The sequence below is a fragment of the Myotis daubentonii genome, chromosome 1 (assembly GCF_963259705.1).
Source record: "Myotis daubentonii chromosome 1, mMyoDau2.1, whole genome shotgun sequence".
Classification (NCBI taxonomy): domain Eukaryota; kingdom Metazoa; phylum Chordata; class Mammalia; order Chiroptera; family Vespertilionidae; genus Myotis; species Myotis daubentonii.
Window position 1 is genome coordinate 155,683,983 of NC_081840.1, and position 17,853 is coordinate 155,701,835.

A 17,853-nucleotide genomic window follows, 5' to 3' on the forward strand; every position below is an offset into this window, starting at 1 on the left:
AGGGTCGTTTGACCGCCAAAGGAGTCGCGACCCACAGGTTGAGAACCGCTGCTCTAGGCCCTATCTTGAAAGTTTATTTCGCTTTGTCTCAGCAAATATTGGAGAAGAAGGTCATGGTAGAGTGAATGCAGCTTCATCTATTCAGTGGGATATTTTTCCAGGGCATTCGAGTTGATTAATGTCTTCATTTGTCTAGATAGGAATCCTCCCTCAGCATTCCACAGAGGGGATAAGGGCCAACCCATTCACCCTTCAACAAGGACAAGAAACTTCTCTTTACAGTCCTTTGGCCAGCACCACTTTTCTTAGGTCCAACTGATATCCTCTGGCTGAAATGAGCTCTTTTTAGCCATTTGTAGGGATGAATTGCAGGTTGGGGGACTCTGCAAGACAACCCATGGCCAGAGGGATTCTGACAATGAATCACAGATGCAGCAAGGATACACTAATGTTTTTACCAAGGAACATACACAGCCCTTCATATCCCTCAGAGGAGCTTGCTGTTTTGGAGATGCCAGTTTACTTGTGGAGTACAAAGGTAGGTGAGAACTGGATGGCAACATTCAGCGCACAGGTGTTGAGCCCTACGACATGTCAGGCACTGTGCCAGGGGCTGAGGACACTACAATCAGCACAATGTAGCACCTGCCCTCATAAGGGACAGAGAGAGGGACAAGTGAATAGGCAATTACAATAAAGTACGCCAACTACTAAACTTAGGGGTGAGCGTGGTAGCTAAAGGGACACATCAGAGGGGACCCTGTCTCGTCATGGGCTGACTTGGGGAGCTGCCTGAAGGAGGTGATACCACAGCATTGTTCTGAAGGACAGGTGGATATTTGTAAGCCAGACAGAGGAACTTTCCAGGGGTGTGATGGAGCATAGTTTATGTGGGGAAGTGTAGATAGTCCAATACAGTTAGAATGAATAGAGAGCACAAGAAATAAGGCTCAAGGGTGGATGGTAAAGGGGCTGCATACTAAGGACTGGACTTCTTGAGGGCACTGGGAAGCCAGTGCAGGACTAAAGGGAAGTCCTTGTTTGGGAAGGATAGTCTGCCTGCTGTGTGGGTATAGATGGGAAGAGGGTCAGGATTGGAGACCTGGACACTAGTTGGGAAGCTTCTGCCCTGGGTGGAAAAGATGTGATGGCGGGGAAGGGCCTGTAATAAAGAATAGAGCCACCGTTGTCTAATAATTATTCACCTTACTAACTATGGATATGCTTTCTTACAGACCCCAGGAAGCTGGAGAATGGAACAAGGCTGAAAAAAGATTAGATGCCTCAAGGGGCCCATTACTCAGAAAAGAAAGACATTTTGAGAACAGACCAAGGATAGGACATGCTTTCATTTGGTTGCTGTGGCCAGATCCTGACCCCCTCTGGGAGTTTTTCTTGGGAACGCTGACCATCCTGTGGTCCCAGGAAACAGCTGAGCCGTTTGTAACATCATAGGAGATTAGCCACCTTGTTATCAGACTTTGAGCTTCTGAATGCCTGACTGCAGACCCTCCCCTCCTCTTTCCATGTTACACTTGCAGCTCACAGCTACATGTAGGAATCCTCCCTCAGCTATCTTCTCCCTCGTGTGATATGATCAGCCAACTGGCAAGGGGAGTCAGAGCAGAATTTCCAGGGTGACAAACTGTTTTTCCCACACTGCCGGCATTATTGGAATAATGTTCATATATGATTCAACCCTGTCTCTGCTTAATTTGGCTCAAGTAATGACAGGTGGCCTCGGACCCATTGTGTCCGGTTTCAGATGTACACATTTTAGCACCATGTGCTGAAAAGAATATCCCTCTCCTTGACTTACCTTGGCACCTTTATAGGAAATTAATTGACAATACAGGTGTCCATCTCTTTCTGCAATCTATTCTCAGGTCTATATGTCTAACTTTTCATGGTGTCACACTGTCTTCATACTATACATTTATAGTAGGTCTTGAAATAAGGTAGTTTGAATTCTTCAAATGGGCTCTTTTTCAAAATTGTTTATACTATTCCAACTGCTTTGCTTGTCTATATATATTTTAAAAGCAGTTTTTCAATTTATTCTTCTTTTTAAAAGGTGCTAGAATTTTTAGCAGAATTGCAGTAAATCTAGAGAAACATTTTTGGAAGAACTGACATCTTAGCAATATTGAGTCTTCTGATCTATGAGCACAATATATCTCATCATTTACTTAGATGTTATTAATTTATCTCATCAATGCGAAAACATGAATTTTTAGGGGTTAAAAAGACAGGTTTTAGGAAATTTTGGAAATTAAGGGGGCCATGGAAGAAACACAGGGCTGCAGAGCAGCAGAAGGTATATTTCCGTAGAATGGGGAAGCTGAAAAGCTGCAACAGGTACATCTCCATAGAATGAGGGAGCTAGGAACAGCAAAAGATCTATATTTACAAAATAAAGAGAAGGAAGCCCTTCATCTGAAGGAGAAGAATAAAGCCCAAAGAGAATAGGAAAACAATAAGGAAGGAGGTTGAACCTTTGAGCTCAGAAGTTACTATAGGAACCAGTCCCAGGTAATAGTGACCAATCAGAGGGGATATCAAGGCACCAAGATCTGCAGCCTTCATAAGCCACTGGGAAAAGGACCTCAGTGGGATCCTTTCCCCCTCCCTACTTGGGAGCCCATTTCTGTGGGACTCATTCCTCCTCCCCATGTGGGAGCCTGTACTTGTTCTTTAATAAATGTCCACCTTTGCTATTCCATCTTTTGTCCATGGATTCATTCTTTGACTCTGGCAGACAAAGAATCTGGGTTCCAGTCCAAAAATTCTGCTTCAATATTTTGTGTATCTTAGCATACAAATCTTGCACATATGTTTAGATTTGTTCCTAAATATTTTGTTTCTTAATACAATAACAAAGGATGTTGTTTTTAAAAATTCCAAGTTTTTTAAGGACATTGGCTTTTATTATCAGCAGTTGCGAATGGAACAGGATAAAAAGCAGGGACTCCTTATACAGAGAAGATAATTACAAAAAAAAGTTATATGTAATAGACATTAACATGTCTGAGTCCATTGTAAGACAGGTGTCTTACAATTAAAAAGAAACACGTTCCATATAGGCAGCATTTACACAGCACCAAGCATTTAGATCAAGAACAAAAAGTGCTCTCATTGGGTGTGACAGTCTGTCAAGTGCTGAGTCATCCCTGAAAGCTCCAGTGGCCTCTGAGATCACAGAGCACTGCATTTTTTTTTTCATGAAACAGAATTTATTCATTTTTTTACATGCAATAAACATTAATAATTCAAAAATAATGATTTTAAATATAATAATGTTACATGCAATAAACATTAATATTTCAAGAAAAAAGATTTTAAATATAATAATATTACCAAAACTCTACTAACATACCATAATATCACAAAAGTTGTAGGAAATATTAAAAATCTGCAAATAACAGGATTATTTCTATTCTAAAATATTTTTCCCCCTGGCTCTATTTTTGTTCATCAGTTTATGTTGCTTATTACATTCCACAAATGAGTGAATCATGTGATATTTATCTTTCTTTGACTGGCTTCTTTGGCTTAGCATAATGCTCTCTAGTTCATCCATGCTGTTGCAAATGGTAAGAATTCCTTCTTTTTTACAGCAGTGTAGAATTCCATTGTGTAGATGTACCACAGTTTTCTAATCCATTCATCTACTGATGGGCACTTAGGCTGTTTCCAGATCTTAGATATTGTAAATTGTGCTGCTATGAACATAGGGGTGCATATATCATTTCTGATTGGTGTTTCTGGTTTCTTGGGATACATTCTTAGAAGTGGGTCACTGGGTCAAATGGAAGTCCCATTTTTAATTTTTTGAGGAAATGCCATACTGTTCTCCTCAGTGGCTGCACCAGTCTGTATTCTCATGAGCAGTGCAAGAGGGTTCCTTTTTCTCCACATACTTGCCAGCACTTGTCGTTTGTTGATTTGTTGATGACAGCCATTCTGACAGGTGTGAGATGGTACCTCATTATTGTCTTCATTTGCATCTTTTGGATGATTAGTGACTTTGAGCATGTTTTCATACATCTCAGCATGAGTCGGAGGATGGGGGCATTGGGCATATTAAAGACATTCCCAACAAAGACTGAAATTATGATTATATAAAGTGTAGTTATAGCACTGTACTATTGAGTTGTAACACACACACATACTACAAATGACAGTAATAGCAGAAATAGAAGAAAATAAGTTACTAGAATAAAGTTAATACATTTTACCAGAATTAAATTTGTATTATTTTGAAGTATACTGTGATAAGTTGATGTGTATTATCTTCACTAAAATGTAACTTAAATAAAAAAGAAACATAGGGACCATTTTACCATTGGGAAAAACAGAAAACAAAAAGAGAAATAGCAGATATTAAAAACAACTATATGAATATTAAATATGAAAGAACCATACCCAGAACTCAAATAACAGTTGGTTGAGCATAGTCCTGTGCAACCAGTTAATGTTTCTTTCAAACATCCAACATTAGTTTCTTGTCCCACTTATTGATGTATGTATTCATTGGTTGATTCATTTTTTCTTATTTATTCCTCACCCGAGGACATGCTTAGAGAGAGGAAGAGATAAAGAAAGAAACATGGATGTGTGAAAGAAACATTAATCGGTTGCCCTCCTTATGTGCCCCAACCAAGAGCTGAACCAGCAACCTTTGGTGCACAGGACTATGCTCAACCAACTGAGCCACTCCAGCCTGGCCATTGGTTGACTCTCATATGTGCCCTGACAAGGATCAATCCCATAAACTTGGCTTATCTGGACAATGCTCTAATCAACTGAGCTACCCAACCAAAGCATATAAAAACGTTTAAAAGCTTTGTTCCCAAAGATAGCACTATTGTACTTTCCAAATGTTTTATTTTTAACATCAAAATCTATCACATAGGAAAAAAAAACGCTACTTTAAGAAATTAAAGCATACTTTGTACTTATCTGCTTTTTATTTATTTTTTTCAGAGATGAAGGGAAAGGGAGAGAGAGATGGAAACATCAATGATCAGCTGCCTCCTGCATGTCCCACACTGGGGATGGAGCCTGGAACCCACACCTGGCCATGAAATTGAACTGTGACCTCTTAGTTCATAGGTCAATGCTCAGCTACTGAGCCGTGCTGGTTGGGCACTTATCTGCTTTATTAAAAGGCCTGTGAACATAAAAATGTATTCCTCTATTCAGAATATATGGTTTTTTTATTAAAAAAGGAAATTTTCTCATGTTGCCTCTTGATTTCACCAATTTATTTATCTAGAACAGCCAGAAAAGAGTTATCATTCCAAGTTTTCACTTGGTAATATACTCATTTGTCAACTTGTGACAACTATAACAGTATTATTATAGCTGATCCTTGATTTTCATACATTATTTTTTTTACAAACCACCTTAAATTTGTCACTTAAATCCTTCAATTATCTTTGCAAAAGTGAGTTTGGGTTGCGTTATTATTAGGTCATAAGATAACGGCACTACTAACGGTTCATTTTTGGCAGTGTCACACTTGTCTATATAATGGTTTTGCCAACATTTGAGTATTTAGTCATAGTTTTCCCTTATAAAACTGGTGGGAAAATATAAAAATAAATTTACCAACACCAGGAAGCATGGATCACATAAACCTAATGCAGTGACTACATTGGAACTAAAATGCTATTACCTAGTAATCGTTTTCCCTTAATAACAATGGAAGCTTGCCATCTAGTGGAAAGAGTAACTACTGCCTTCCCAAACTATCATTTTAGGAGGAAAGAAAAAAAAAAACATATTTGCCATTCTGTGTTCTTAGTTTTCAGAAATGTACTAAAGCAACAGAAGAGTGTTTCTGGTGCTCTAGGAGTACTGAAGCATAGATAACTTGCTCAGAATAAGATAATAGTAAGGGAAAGAGAATTACCAATCTGGGAAGTCGGAGACTTCTTCTGAAACACCTTTTAGATGGGAAACCATAAAAAATACCAAAGGACTCCACAGGCAGCAAAATCTCAGACATATGCCACAGCAATTTCTTCACTGATACAGCTCCTAGGGTAATGAAAACTGAAGAGAAACAAATGGGACTAGAAACTAGAAACACCAATCAGAAAGGATATATGCACCCCTATGTCATAGCAGCACAATTCACCATAGCTAAGATCTGGAAACAGCCTAAGTGCCCATCAGTAGATGAATGGATTAGAAAACTGTGGTACATCTACACGATGGAATACTATGCTGCTGTAAAAAGGAAGGAACTCTTACCATTTGCAACGTCATGGATGGAACTGGAGAGCATTATGCTAAGTGAAATAAGCCAGTCAATAAAGGAAAAATACCACATGATCTCACTCATTCATGGACAATAGAGACCATTATAAACTTTTGAACAATAATAGATACAGAGGCAGAGCTGCCTCAAACAGATTGTCAAACTGCACGGGGAAGGCCGGGGTGGGTTGGGGGGCAGGAGGTAGGGGGGTAAGAGATCAACTAAAGGACTTGTATGCATGCATATAAGCATAACCAATGGACATAAGACACTGGGTGATAGGGGAGGCTAGGGGACTGTCTAGGGCGGGGGGATAAAATGGATACATATGTAATACCCTTTGTAATACTTTAAGCAATAAAATAAATAAATAAATAAATAAATAAATAAATGAAAAAAAAAAGATTTGAAAACAGCCTAAGTGCCCATCAGTGGATGAGTGGATTAAAAAACAGTGGTACATCTACACAATGGAATACTACACTGCAGTAAAAAAGAAGGCATTCTTACCATTTGCAACAGCATGGATGGAACTAGAGAGCATTATGCTAAGCGAAATAAGCCAGTCAGAGAAAGACTAATATCACATGATCTCACTCATTTGTGGAATGTAATGATCAATATAAACTGATGAACAAGAACAGATCCAGAGACAGAGAAGCATCGATCAGACGTCAAACCTTAGAGGGAAGGTAGGGGAGGGCGGAGGTAAGAAGTAGAGATCAACCAAAGGACTTGTATGCAAGCATATAAGCCTAACCAATGGACACAGACACCAGGGGAATGGGGTGAGGACATGAGTGAGGGAATGGAGAGGCAATGGGGTGATAAGGACACATATGTAATACCTTAATCAATAAAGAAAAAAATTTTTAAAAACTTTTCCATAATATAAACTTCCCATAACCTTAATTACTCTAAAGCATTTCTTCTACTACCTTGAATTAATCAAACCTAGCCACCCTGTGGAGCCTGCTTTCTCTAAGCCTCCAAGTGGCAATTATTTATTCACTCTCATCCCAAATACTTCAGGGTAAAAGGTGAGCACTTTGTTCCTATCAACACTTCCAGACCATTGCTGCACTCCTTTTCTATCAAGCACTATTCCTTTCAAGTTCATTCTATTTGACCACAGCCTTACCCAACAGCCTTCACTGTGCCACCTAAGTCCTCATTCACTAAAGGTTTCTGGCACTCAGTCTCTTCTTCATTCAAACACCTACCTTCATGCACATCCAAATGAAACACATCTCCAAACTCTGAGGTAGCTCCACAACCATGTATCTCTCCCAACCTCTAATCTTCACTAAAACACCTCAAATTCAACAGGTATGAAATTGATCTCATGATCTACATCCTTCCCAGCCTTAGGCCATGCCCAGTGTTTATTCAGTAAATGACACAAGTAGAGTGGCACACAGCAGAAATCTAAAATATTATATTTTTAGATTCAATTAGCTGTTCTCTCAACCAAAACATCACAAAGACATTTGATTACACTACATCAGTATCTCTTGAACCCACCCATGTTTCTCAATTTCTACATTTCACCACCCTAACCCGAGTATCCATTATACCATGACTAGATGACCACAGTACCTACCAACTGATCTCACTGAATCTACTCTTACACATTCTTTTACCTTAATCTGTATTGGACCCTGCAGTCAAAATGAGCTTTCTATTGCTTATTCAGTATTCTGAGCATATGCACACTGCTAGGCACAAGCAAATAACAGCACATGTTGAATATATGTCAGAATGGGAAAACAATAAAGACTCAATAATCAGTATAACCCATTCTAATAACTTATGGTTTTGCAAATAAAGAGTAATTAAATATTTATAATCACTGATATAAACTATTCTTAATCTATGGCCAAAATAAAATAAAGATCCAGTCTATGACCTCAGGTTCTCTAACAATATATTTAAATCATGGCTGCCCCCTGGCCAGTGTGGTAAGTGGTTTGGCCTGTGCACCAAAAGGCCATGGGTTCAATTCCTGGTCAAGGCTGGTCAAAGGCACATACCTGGGTTCCATATGATCAAAACAATAGCTACCAACCGAGAATTCTCTATGCAGTAAAATATGTGTGAAGAGTAGAAGAAACAAAAATATTTTAAACTGAGAATCATTACCTAGAAGTTCTCACTGATGAAAATTCTAAAGGTTGTACACTACCAATAGAAGAAAAATTGTCCCATATAGAAGTTCTGAGATGTAAGAAGAAAGTAGAAGAAGGAAAGAGTTAACTACATAGGTAAATTTAAAATAACACTGACTCATCATGAAGAGTTTTAAACATGTCTGGTGTTGTTAAAAAATACAAGACAAAATTAGCCCTGAGTGGCGTGGTTCAGTTGGTTGGAGCATTGTCCTGTATTCCAAAAGGTTGCAGATTCAATTCTAAAGTCAGGGCAGCAATGGGAGCTAACCAACCGATGTTCTCTTTCACATCGATGTTTCTATCATCTATCTATCTATCTATCTATCTATCTATCTATCTATCTATCGTCTATTTCTCCCTCTTCTCCTTCCCCACTTTCTAAAATCAATACTTATATCCTCAGGTAGAGATTGAATATATTTAAATAAATAAAATTTTAAAAGGGCAGAATTCAAATATGATGCAATAATACACATAAGTTTGGAGAAGAGTAGAGGGAGTTAAAGTATTTAAAATTCCTTGTATTATCATTATCATGAACAGAGAGGAAAAAGCAGCAATGTATATACTAGAAACAAACCAATACAACAATGAAAATATCATAACCAAGTTCAGTTAACTGAGAAATGCAGGGTTGCTTTAAAAAGAGAAACTAATATAATTCACATTAACAAATTTTTAAAATGTATTTTATTTTTTTTAACATATATTTCTTTATTGATTTCAGAGAGTAAGGGAAAAGGAAAGAGAGATAGAAACATCAATGACAAGAGGGAATCATTGATCTGCTGCCTCCTGCACACCCCCTACTGGGGATTGAGCCCACAACCCAGGAATGTGCCCTTAACCGGAATCGAACCTGGGACCCTTCAGTCCACAGGCTGACGCTTTATCCACTGAGCCAAGCCAGCTAGGGCTAAAATGTATTTTAGAGAGATAAGAAGGAGGGAAAGAAAGAGAAAAAGAGAAAGAAATATCTATTTGTTGTTCCACTTTTCTTTGCATTCACTGGTTGATTCTTGCTGTGCCCTGACCAGGGATCAAACCCACAACTTTGGTGTATAAGAATGGCACTCTAACCAATTGAGATACCTGGCCAGGGCCCACATTAACAAAATTTTAAAAAAATTAAATAACTGCAAAATAAGCATTGAGTAAAATTCAACATTCATTCATGATAAGAGTCAAATAACGAGTATTAGAAGGGAACTTCTTTAGCATAATTGTAGCAAAAAGACCTCATAATATCTGCCTTTTGGTGTTCTCACCTTTTAAAATTTCTTTCCCTTGAATGTGGACAGGAACTGTTATTTGCTTCTAGCTATTAGAATAGGGCAGTGATGACGAACCTTTGAGCTCGGCGTGTCAGCATTTTGAAAAACCCTAACTTACCTCTGGTGCCGTGTCACATATAGAAATTTTCTGATATTTGCAACCATATGAAAACAAAGGCTTATATTTTTGATATTTATTTTATATATTTAAATGTCATTTAACAAAGAAAAATCAACCAAAAAAATGAGTTCACTTGTCACCTCTGACACGTGTGTCATAAGTTCGCCATCACTGAAATAGGGCAACCATAAAGGAATTTTGCAAATGTAATTAATTCATTTCAGTTTGAGTTCATTAAAAGGGGGATTATTCTGATGAGCCTGATTTAGTCAGGTGACAAGTCTTTTTTTTTAAATTTATTATTGTCTAAAATTTTACATATGTCTCCTTTTTCACTGCTTGACTCCTCCTCCCCAAGCCATTTCCAGCCCTGGCAAGCCCCCACTGCCCCAGTGTCTGTGTCCATTGGTTATGCTAATATGCATGCATACAATTCCTTTGGTTGCTCTTTAACCACCCCCTCTCCTGCCATTGCTCTCTGGATCTGTTCTTGTTCATCAAATTATGTTGATCATTACATCCCACATATGAGTGAGATCATGTAATATTTATCTTTCTCCAACAGGCTTATTTTGCTTAGCATAATGCTCTCCAGTTACATCCAAGCTGTTGCAAATGGTACAAGTTTCTTCTTTTTTATAGCGGCATAGTATTCCATTTCATAGATGTACCAATTTTTTAATCCACTCATCTGCTGATGGGCACTTAGGCTGCTTCCAAATCTTAGCTATTGTAAATTGTGCTGCTATGAACATAGGGGTGCATATGTCCTTTCTGATTGGTGTTTCTGGTTTCTTGGTATATTCCTAGATGTGGGATCACTGGGTCAAATGGGAGTTCCATTTTTAACTTTTTGAGGAAACTCCATACTGTCTTCCACAGTGGCTGCACCAGTCTGCATTCCCACCAGCAGTGCAGGAGGGTTTCTTTTTCTCCGCATCCTCTCTAGCACTTGCTGTTTGTTGATTTGTTGATGATAGCCATTCTGACAGGTGTGAGGTGGTACCTCATTATTGTTTTGATTTGCATCTCTCAGATGATTAGAGACTTTGATCATGTGTCCATATGTCTCTTGGCCTTCCTTATGTCCTCTTTCAAAAAGTGTCTATTTAGTTTTTTTGCCCATTTTTTGATTGGATCATTTATCTTCCTTTTGTTAAGTTGTATGTTTTCTCTGTAAATTTTGGAGATTAATCCCTTATCTGAAATATCATTGGCAAATATGTTCTCCCATGCAGTGGGTTTTCTTGTTGTTTTGCTAATGGTTTCTTTTGCTGTGCAGAAGCTTTTTATTTTGATGTAGTCCCATTTGCTTATTTTCTCCTTAGTCTCCCATGCCTTAGGAGCTGTGTCTGTAAAGATATTGCTATGACACATATCTGCTATTTTGCTGCCTATGGAGGCTTGTAAGATTTTTATGGTTTCCCATCTTACATTTAAGTCCTTTAGCCATTTTGAGTTTGTTTTTGTGTATGGTGTAAGTTGGTGATCTAGTTTCATTTTTTTTTTTTTTGCATGTATCTGACCAAATTTCCCAACACCATTTATTGAAGAGGCTATCTTGACTCCATTGTATGCTCTTGCCTCCTTTGTCAAATATTAATTGAGCATAAAGACTTGGGTCAACTTCTGTGTTTCCTTGGTCTATATGTCTATTCTTGTGCCAGTACCAGGCAGTTTTGAGAACTGTGGCTTGGTAATATGACTTAATAACTGGTGTTGTGATCCCTCCAACTTTGTTCTTCTTTCTCAGGATTGTGGGGGCTATTCAGGTCTTTTTTTTATTACAGATGAATTTTTGGAGAGTTTGTTCTAGATCTTTGAAGTATGCTGTTGGTATTTTAAAGAGAATTGCATTGAATCTGTAGATTGCTTTGGGTAGTATGGACATTTTAATGATGTTGATTCTACCAATCCATGAACATGGTATGTTCTTCCGTTTGTTTATGTCTTTCTTTATCTCTTTTTTCAATGTCCTGTAGTTTCCTGAGTACATGTATTTTACCTCCTTAGTTAAGTTTATTCCTAGGTATCTTAATTTTTTTTGGTGCAATGGGAATCGGGATTGTTTTTTTTTTTCATTTCTCTTCCTGTGAGTTCATTATTGGTATATAAAAAGGTCATAGATTTCTGGGTGTTAATTTTGTATCCTGCTACATTGCCAAATTCATTTATTAGGTCTAGTAGTTTTTTGATGGAGTCTTTGGGATTTTCTATGTATAGTATCATGTCATCTGTGAATAAAGAGAGTTTTACTTCTTCTTTTCCAGTTTGGATGCCTTTTATTTCTTCTTCTTGTCTGATCGCTATGGCTAGCACTTCTAGTACTATATCGAACAGGAGTGGTGAAAGTGGGTATCCCTGTCTTGTTCCTGTTCTCAGGGGAAATGAGTTCAGTTTTTGCCCACTGAGTATGATGTTGGCTGTAGGTTTGTCATATAAGGCTTTTATTATGTTGAGATATGATCCCTCTATTCTCACTTTGCTGAGAGTTTTTAATCAAGATTCTGAGCAAAGGACAAAGCTGAGCCACACCCAGAATGTTGACCTATGAAAACTTAAAATAATAAATGTGGGTGGTTTTTAATTTCAAAGTTGGTGGTGATTTTCATAATGTTGTACTTAGCTAGTTATTAATAACAGGAAAGGAGCAAAGAAAAGGCAAAACATTGTAGGCATGTTCCCTACAAAACATTGAGGAATGGGACTGAACAAAGAGAAGGTAGACACATGCTCAGTAAAGTTGGAGTGACATAGGGAAGATGATTGTAATCAGTCATACCTGGAAACAGAGGCCATTGGCCAGAACAGATGCAGCTATTGCAAGCCCCTAAGATCTGAGATACTTAATTTCCTAAACCAGGGGTGGAGAATGTCCAGCCCATGGGCCATATAAGGCCCACAAAATCATTTGATCTGGCCCTGCCAAGACATTAGGGGCGAGTTCATTAATGTTTGGCCAAATATAGCAGGCTAGTTTTTAAGTTGATAATTTTGTAAGGCCCGCAAATTATGTTATATCCAAATGGCCCCTGGCAGAAAAAGGTTCCCCACACCTGAAACAAAGGAGTTCACTCTCTTGTGTTCTTGGCTCTCTTGGGACTTGTGAGACTCTGGGCTTGTAGGGCTCTTTTGCTCCATGTAGACCCCCCACACACTGTACTAATGGACTGTAACTAACCTGATGCTGAACTGGACACAGCTCCAACATGAAAAGGAAACTCTCGCCGAAAACGGTTTGGCTCAGTGGATAGAGCGTCGGCCTGCGGACTGAAAGGTCCCGGGTTCGATTCCGGTCGAGGGCATGTACCTGGGTTGCGGGCACATCCCCAGTGGGAGATGTGCAGGAGGCAGCTGATCGATGTTTCTCTCTCATCGATGTTTCTAACTCTCTATCTCTCTCCCTTCCTCTCTGTAAAAAATCAATAAAATATATTTTTTTTAAAAAAAAGAAAGAAAAGGAAACTCTGGACAATGGCTTTGCTTGTAGCTCCACTGAAACCACAGCTATACTTCTATGACTGGACTAAGGGAAATGGGACTTGAGAAACCTGGGGCATCGTATCACAAAAATAAAGCTTTCTACCATATCTTACCCTTCCATGCGGACCTCCAGAAATGTTCTTCCAGCAGTACCCCAATAGCTCCACTTCCACTGATAATTTATTATAGACCAAGAGAAAACTAATACATTACTAAGGGATATTTACTTTAAAAAAACAACAACACTATCTGCACAATTATAGAGAATATTCTTTTTCTCCTTTGGAATTTCAACAAGACGTGGATACCCCCTTTTTTGAGACCATTCTTGCAGTGGAAAAGAAAAAAATTCTAGGAATTGGAAAGGAAGAAACAAAACTATCATAACTTAGAGATTACAAGTCTATTCATGTAGAAAATCCAAAAGAATCTGCAGATAACATTTTCAAGTAAGAAAAAAAATGAAAGTTTAGCAAGATACTGAATCCAAGCTCAAAATGTAACAGAATTTTATTCTTAAATGCTAGCAAGAAAAAGAAAATAGATTTTTAAATTATATTTATTCTAGGATCAAAAGTATTAAATAATTGAGAATAAATCTAAAATATATATGCAAGATCTCTATAGGAAGTATTTTAAACATTGAGAGTTAATCAGACAGATTACTAAATAGTTTGGAAAACTCAGTTTTATAAATGTCTTTTCTCCACAATTTATTTATAGATATAATGCAATTCCAATCAAAATCCTTACAGTGTACTTGCAGTGCTTGACAAGGTGTTTATAACAGATTTTTGAGCCCTTCCTGCTTTCTTCCCTTCCCATACATTTTGGTTCTAAGACATGGGGTCAAAATCAGGGAGGTGACCCAGAGTGAGGTGTTAGAGCCTGAATGGAATAAGGAAGGTATAAGTCTGGGAGTGCCACCCTGCACAGTGCTGGAGCTCAAGTCAGAGCATCCCTGCAAGGTGAATGGCATAGGATGAGAGATCAAAGACTGGACATGGTCAGGAGGCATCCATGCAGGGGCAGAAGGACAGCCCCGCTTGGGTTTTCAGAGCTTGATGAGGGAAATTACCTGTAGAAGATATGGCACAGGGGTCTTGGAAAGGATGGGATGAAGAGGGCATACATTTGGACGGGACAGCAGTGGAGAAAACCCAATGTGAGGTGTCACAATCCAAGTGGGGATGAAGAGGACATGTGCGTAGGGGCAGGGACAAAAGAGACTGGTTACAAACAAGAAGACTGAACAATTAATCAAAGATACTGATGATGGGAGCCAGTTTACTGTCAGAAAGGGAGTTAAAAATTGAAAAGGAACAACTAGAATGAACCATGTGGGATTGGATTGGAATGGAAGTATTGGTAAGAACTGTTTTTCAATATATTTTGATACAGAACTGCAGAAAAATGTATGCATGTTTGTATGTATATATCTGTATAAACATGATTCCCTGCTGCTCACTGAGGGAGCCTATGAGCAATGACAACCCCAATAGCAATATGTACACCCACCACAATTCAAGCCCAGATCGTGGTTTCTACACATCAGTGACCCTGAAAGGAATCAGGGCTTTTATGAAAAACTAGAGGCCTGGTGCACAAAATTTGTGCACGGGGGCGGGGGTTGTCCCTCAGCCCGGCCGGCACCCTCTCCAATCTGGGACTCCTCAGGGGATGTCCTAACTGCCCTCCCCTGCCGGCCTGATCACCCCTAGCTGCCTCTGCCTCGGCCCCTGCCACTGTGGCTTTGTCCAGAAGGACATCCAGAAGACGTCTGGTCTAATTAGCATATTACCCTTTTATTAGTATAGACTAGAGGCCCCGCACATAAAATTGATGTGCAGTACAGATCCTAGGCCTGGCCTGCAATCAGGGCCATCTTCCCTAGCTGCCCGCAGACGGCTCCGCCCCCCACTGCCAAACACCCCCGGTTCCCCATTCACCATCAGGTGATTGGTGCCTGACGGCCAGAGGAAGGGATCAAGAGGTCGGCTATTTCCACCCACTTGCCAGCCCTGCCCTAACTGCAGGTGGCCATCAGGTGATCAGAGCCTGCTGTCTGGAAAAAGGAACCAAGAGGTGGTCAGTGCACCTCATAGTGACTTGTCCAGTGGTCATTCTGGTCATTCTGCCGTTAGGGTCAATTTGCATATTACCCTTTTATTATGTAGGATAGAGGCCTGGTGCATGGATGGGGGCTGGCTGGTCTGCCCTGAAGGCCCTGGATCGGGGGGGGGGGGCTCTTGCTGGGAGATGGGGCCGCTGGGGCAGGGGCCGCAGGGTTTGCAGGCTGACCATGCCCCCAATTTGGGTGGGGGTCCCGGTTGGGGGATGGGGCCAGCCTGGGCGAGGGGCTGGGGGGTTTGCAGGCTGGCCATACCCCTATTGGTGTGGGGGTCCCTGCTGGGGGGCAGGCCAGCCACGCCCCCAATCTGGATGGGGGTCCCTGCTGGGAGGTGGGTTTGGCCTGGGCGAGGGACCTGGGGCAGTTTGCAGGCTGGCCATGCCCCCCCATCGGAGTGGGGGTCCCCTCTGGGGGTGGGGCCAGCCTGGGCTATGGGCCATGGGTGTTTTGCAGGCTGGCCATGCCCCTGGCTTTGTCAGAAAGGATGTCCAGAAGATGTCTGGTCTAATTAGCCTATTACCTTTTTATTAGTATAGGGCTGGGGCATAAAACTACAGGATGAGTTTGGAACATCTTGTCCAGAGAATAAAGAAGTGCTCAAAGAATAATGGGGACAGGTCAAAACACATAAATTCACCTTGAAATGGTACCACTGGTCTAATCTGGGGAAATTAAGCACCAAAATAATAAGCTTTCCCTTTCCCCTCACTTGTTTGCTTGTTTGGCTTGGCTTTAAGTACCTTTATTTATCAATGTAGAAAGAATGACAGAATAAGAATATTATCATTTGGCAGACAACATAATAATAATTGATTCATGCAAGAATCATCAAATCTAGTAGGTGAAATTTTGAAGAGTAACAAAATATTTACACTCAAAGTACCTCCATACAAGTTATCTGTGAAATGCTGTGGGAACCATGCCAGGTCCCCGGATAGTCAAGGCTGGTGGGAGCACAAAGGCGTTGTTATCAATACACCAGAATGACCAAAGGCCACTCTGGGCGTGAGCCTAAACAGAATGTCCAAGGACTCTGAGCCCGGGAATCCTAATCAGGCCAAGATACCATGAGCGGGTGCAAGGACACAAGGTACACTGCCCTTCTGTAGCAAATATGATTGATGTCACTGTTGGCATGAAACCTTCTTTGTCTAAATAGTGTAAAAGTAGGTTACTGACCAGCTAGTTAGCAGAGGAGGCTGAGGCAGGAGTGAGAAGAAGTCTGCTGGAGTATGGAGAGAAAGCAGTTAGGATGAAGTGTGTGAAGAAGTCTGTTAGAGAAAGCAGCTGGGCAGGAGAGACCAGAGAAGCTGCTGAGCCAGAGAGCTCAGGTACCACTACAATGTGAGGCAGTGAGTCTACAGTGATGGTGAACCTTTTGAGCTTGGCGTGTCAGCATTTTGAAAAACCCTAACTTAACTCTGGTGCCGTGTCACATATAGAAATTTTTTGATATTTGCAACCATAATAAAACAAAGACTTATATTTTTGATATTTATTTTATATATTTAAATGCCATTTAACAAAGAAAAATCAACCAAAACAAATGAGTTTGCGTGTCACCTCTGATGCGCCATCACTGGTCTAGGAGGCAGTGTGTGGCTGCTCAGATAATAGCTGTGGGTACAGAGACTGATGCTGCTTAATGGGAAAGATATATGCTCACCAGCCAGTGTTCGGCTGCCTGCCTGAATGGACTTTGCTGTGAGGACTGTTCTTATCTGATGGCTATATGGCCACTGGCTTCTGCAATAAAGACTTATTCTTATAGACCCACAACCTCTCATGGCTTCTCTGTCTAAGACCCAGTGTCCTAGGAGGTCCAGCCCCAGGCAGAGGGGCTCAGACCCAACACCTGCTGCCTAGTGAGCAGAGGGTAAAGGAGGAACTTGGATTAAGTTCCCAACAGTTAGTACAGTGGGCAGGGTTCAAGTAGTCGGATAGGAGAATTTAGAAGAATGCATGGACTCACAGCCACTCAGAGCCAGTCAGACCACCAGAGCTGTGTGGTGCTCTTGCTGGTTTGGCTCTTACAAATACAAAAGGTATTTCACAGAAAAGTAATTTTACTATGGGCAAACCTGGCAGACACTTCTTAACCACATGATCAAAGTTTCCCTGGTGATTGGGTTCCACTCCCCACCGGTCTAACCTGATGTCTTTTTGCTGAAACGGTAACAACCATGCCAGCCAGTATTGTGAGAGTTGTATTATCTTAAGATTATGCTCCCCAAAGTCATTTCCACTCTCTCAGTAATTACCATAAAATGAACTTTTTTATCATTTTTTCTCACTTCACTTTGATATGTCTGAAAAGTGTTAGTATGTAAAGCTCAGTTGAAGAACAAAGCACAGTTCTAAACTTCAGTCTTCATTCATTCATTCACTTGATGAATACCCATCAG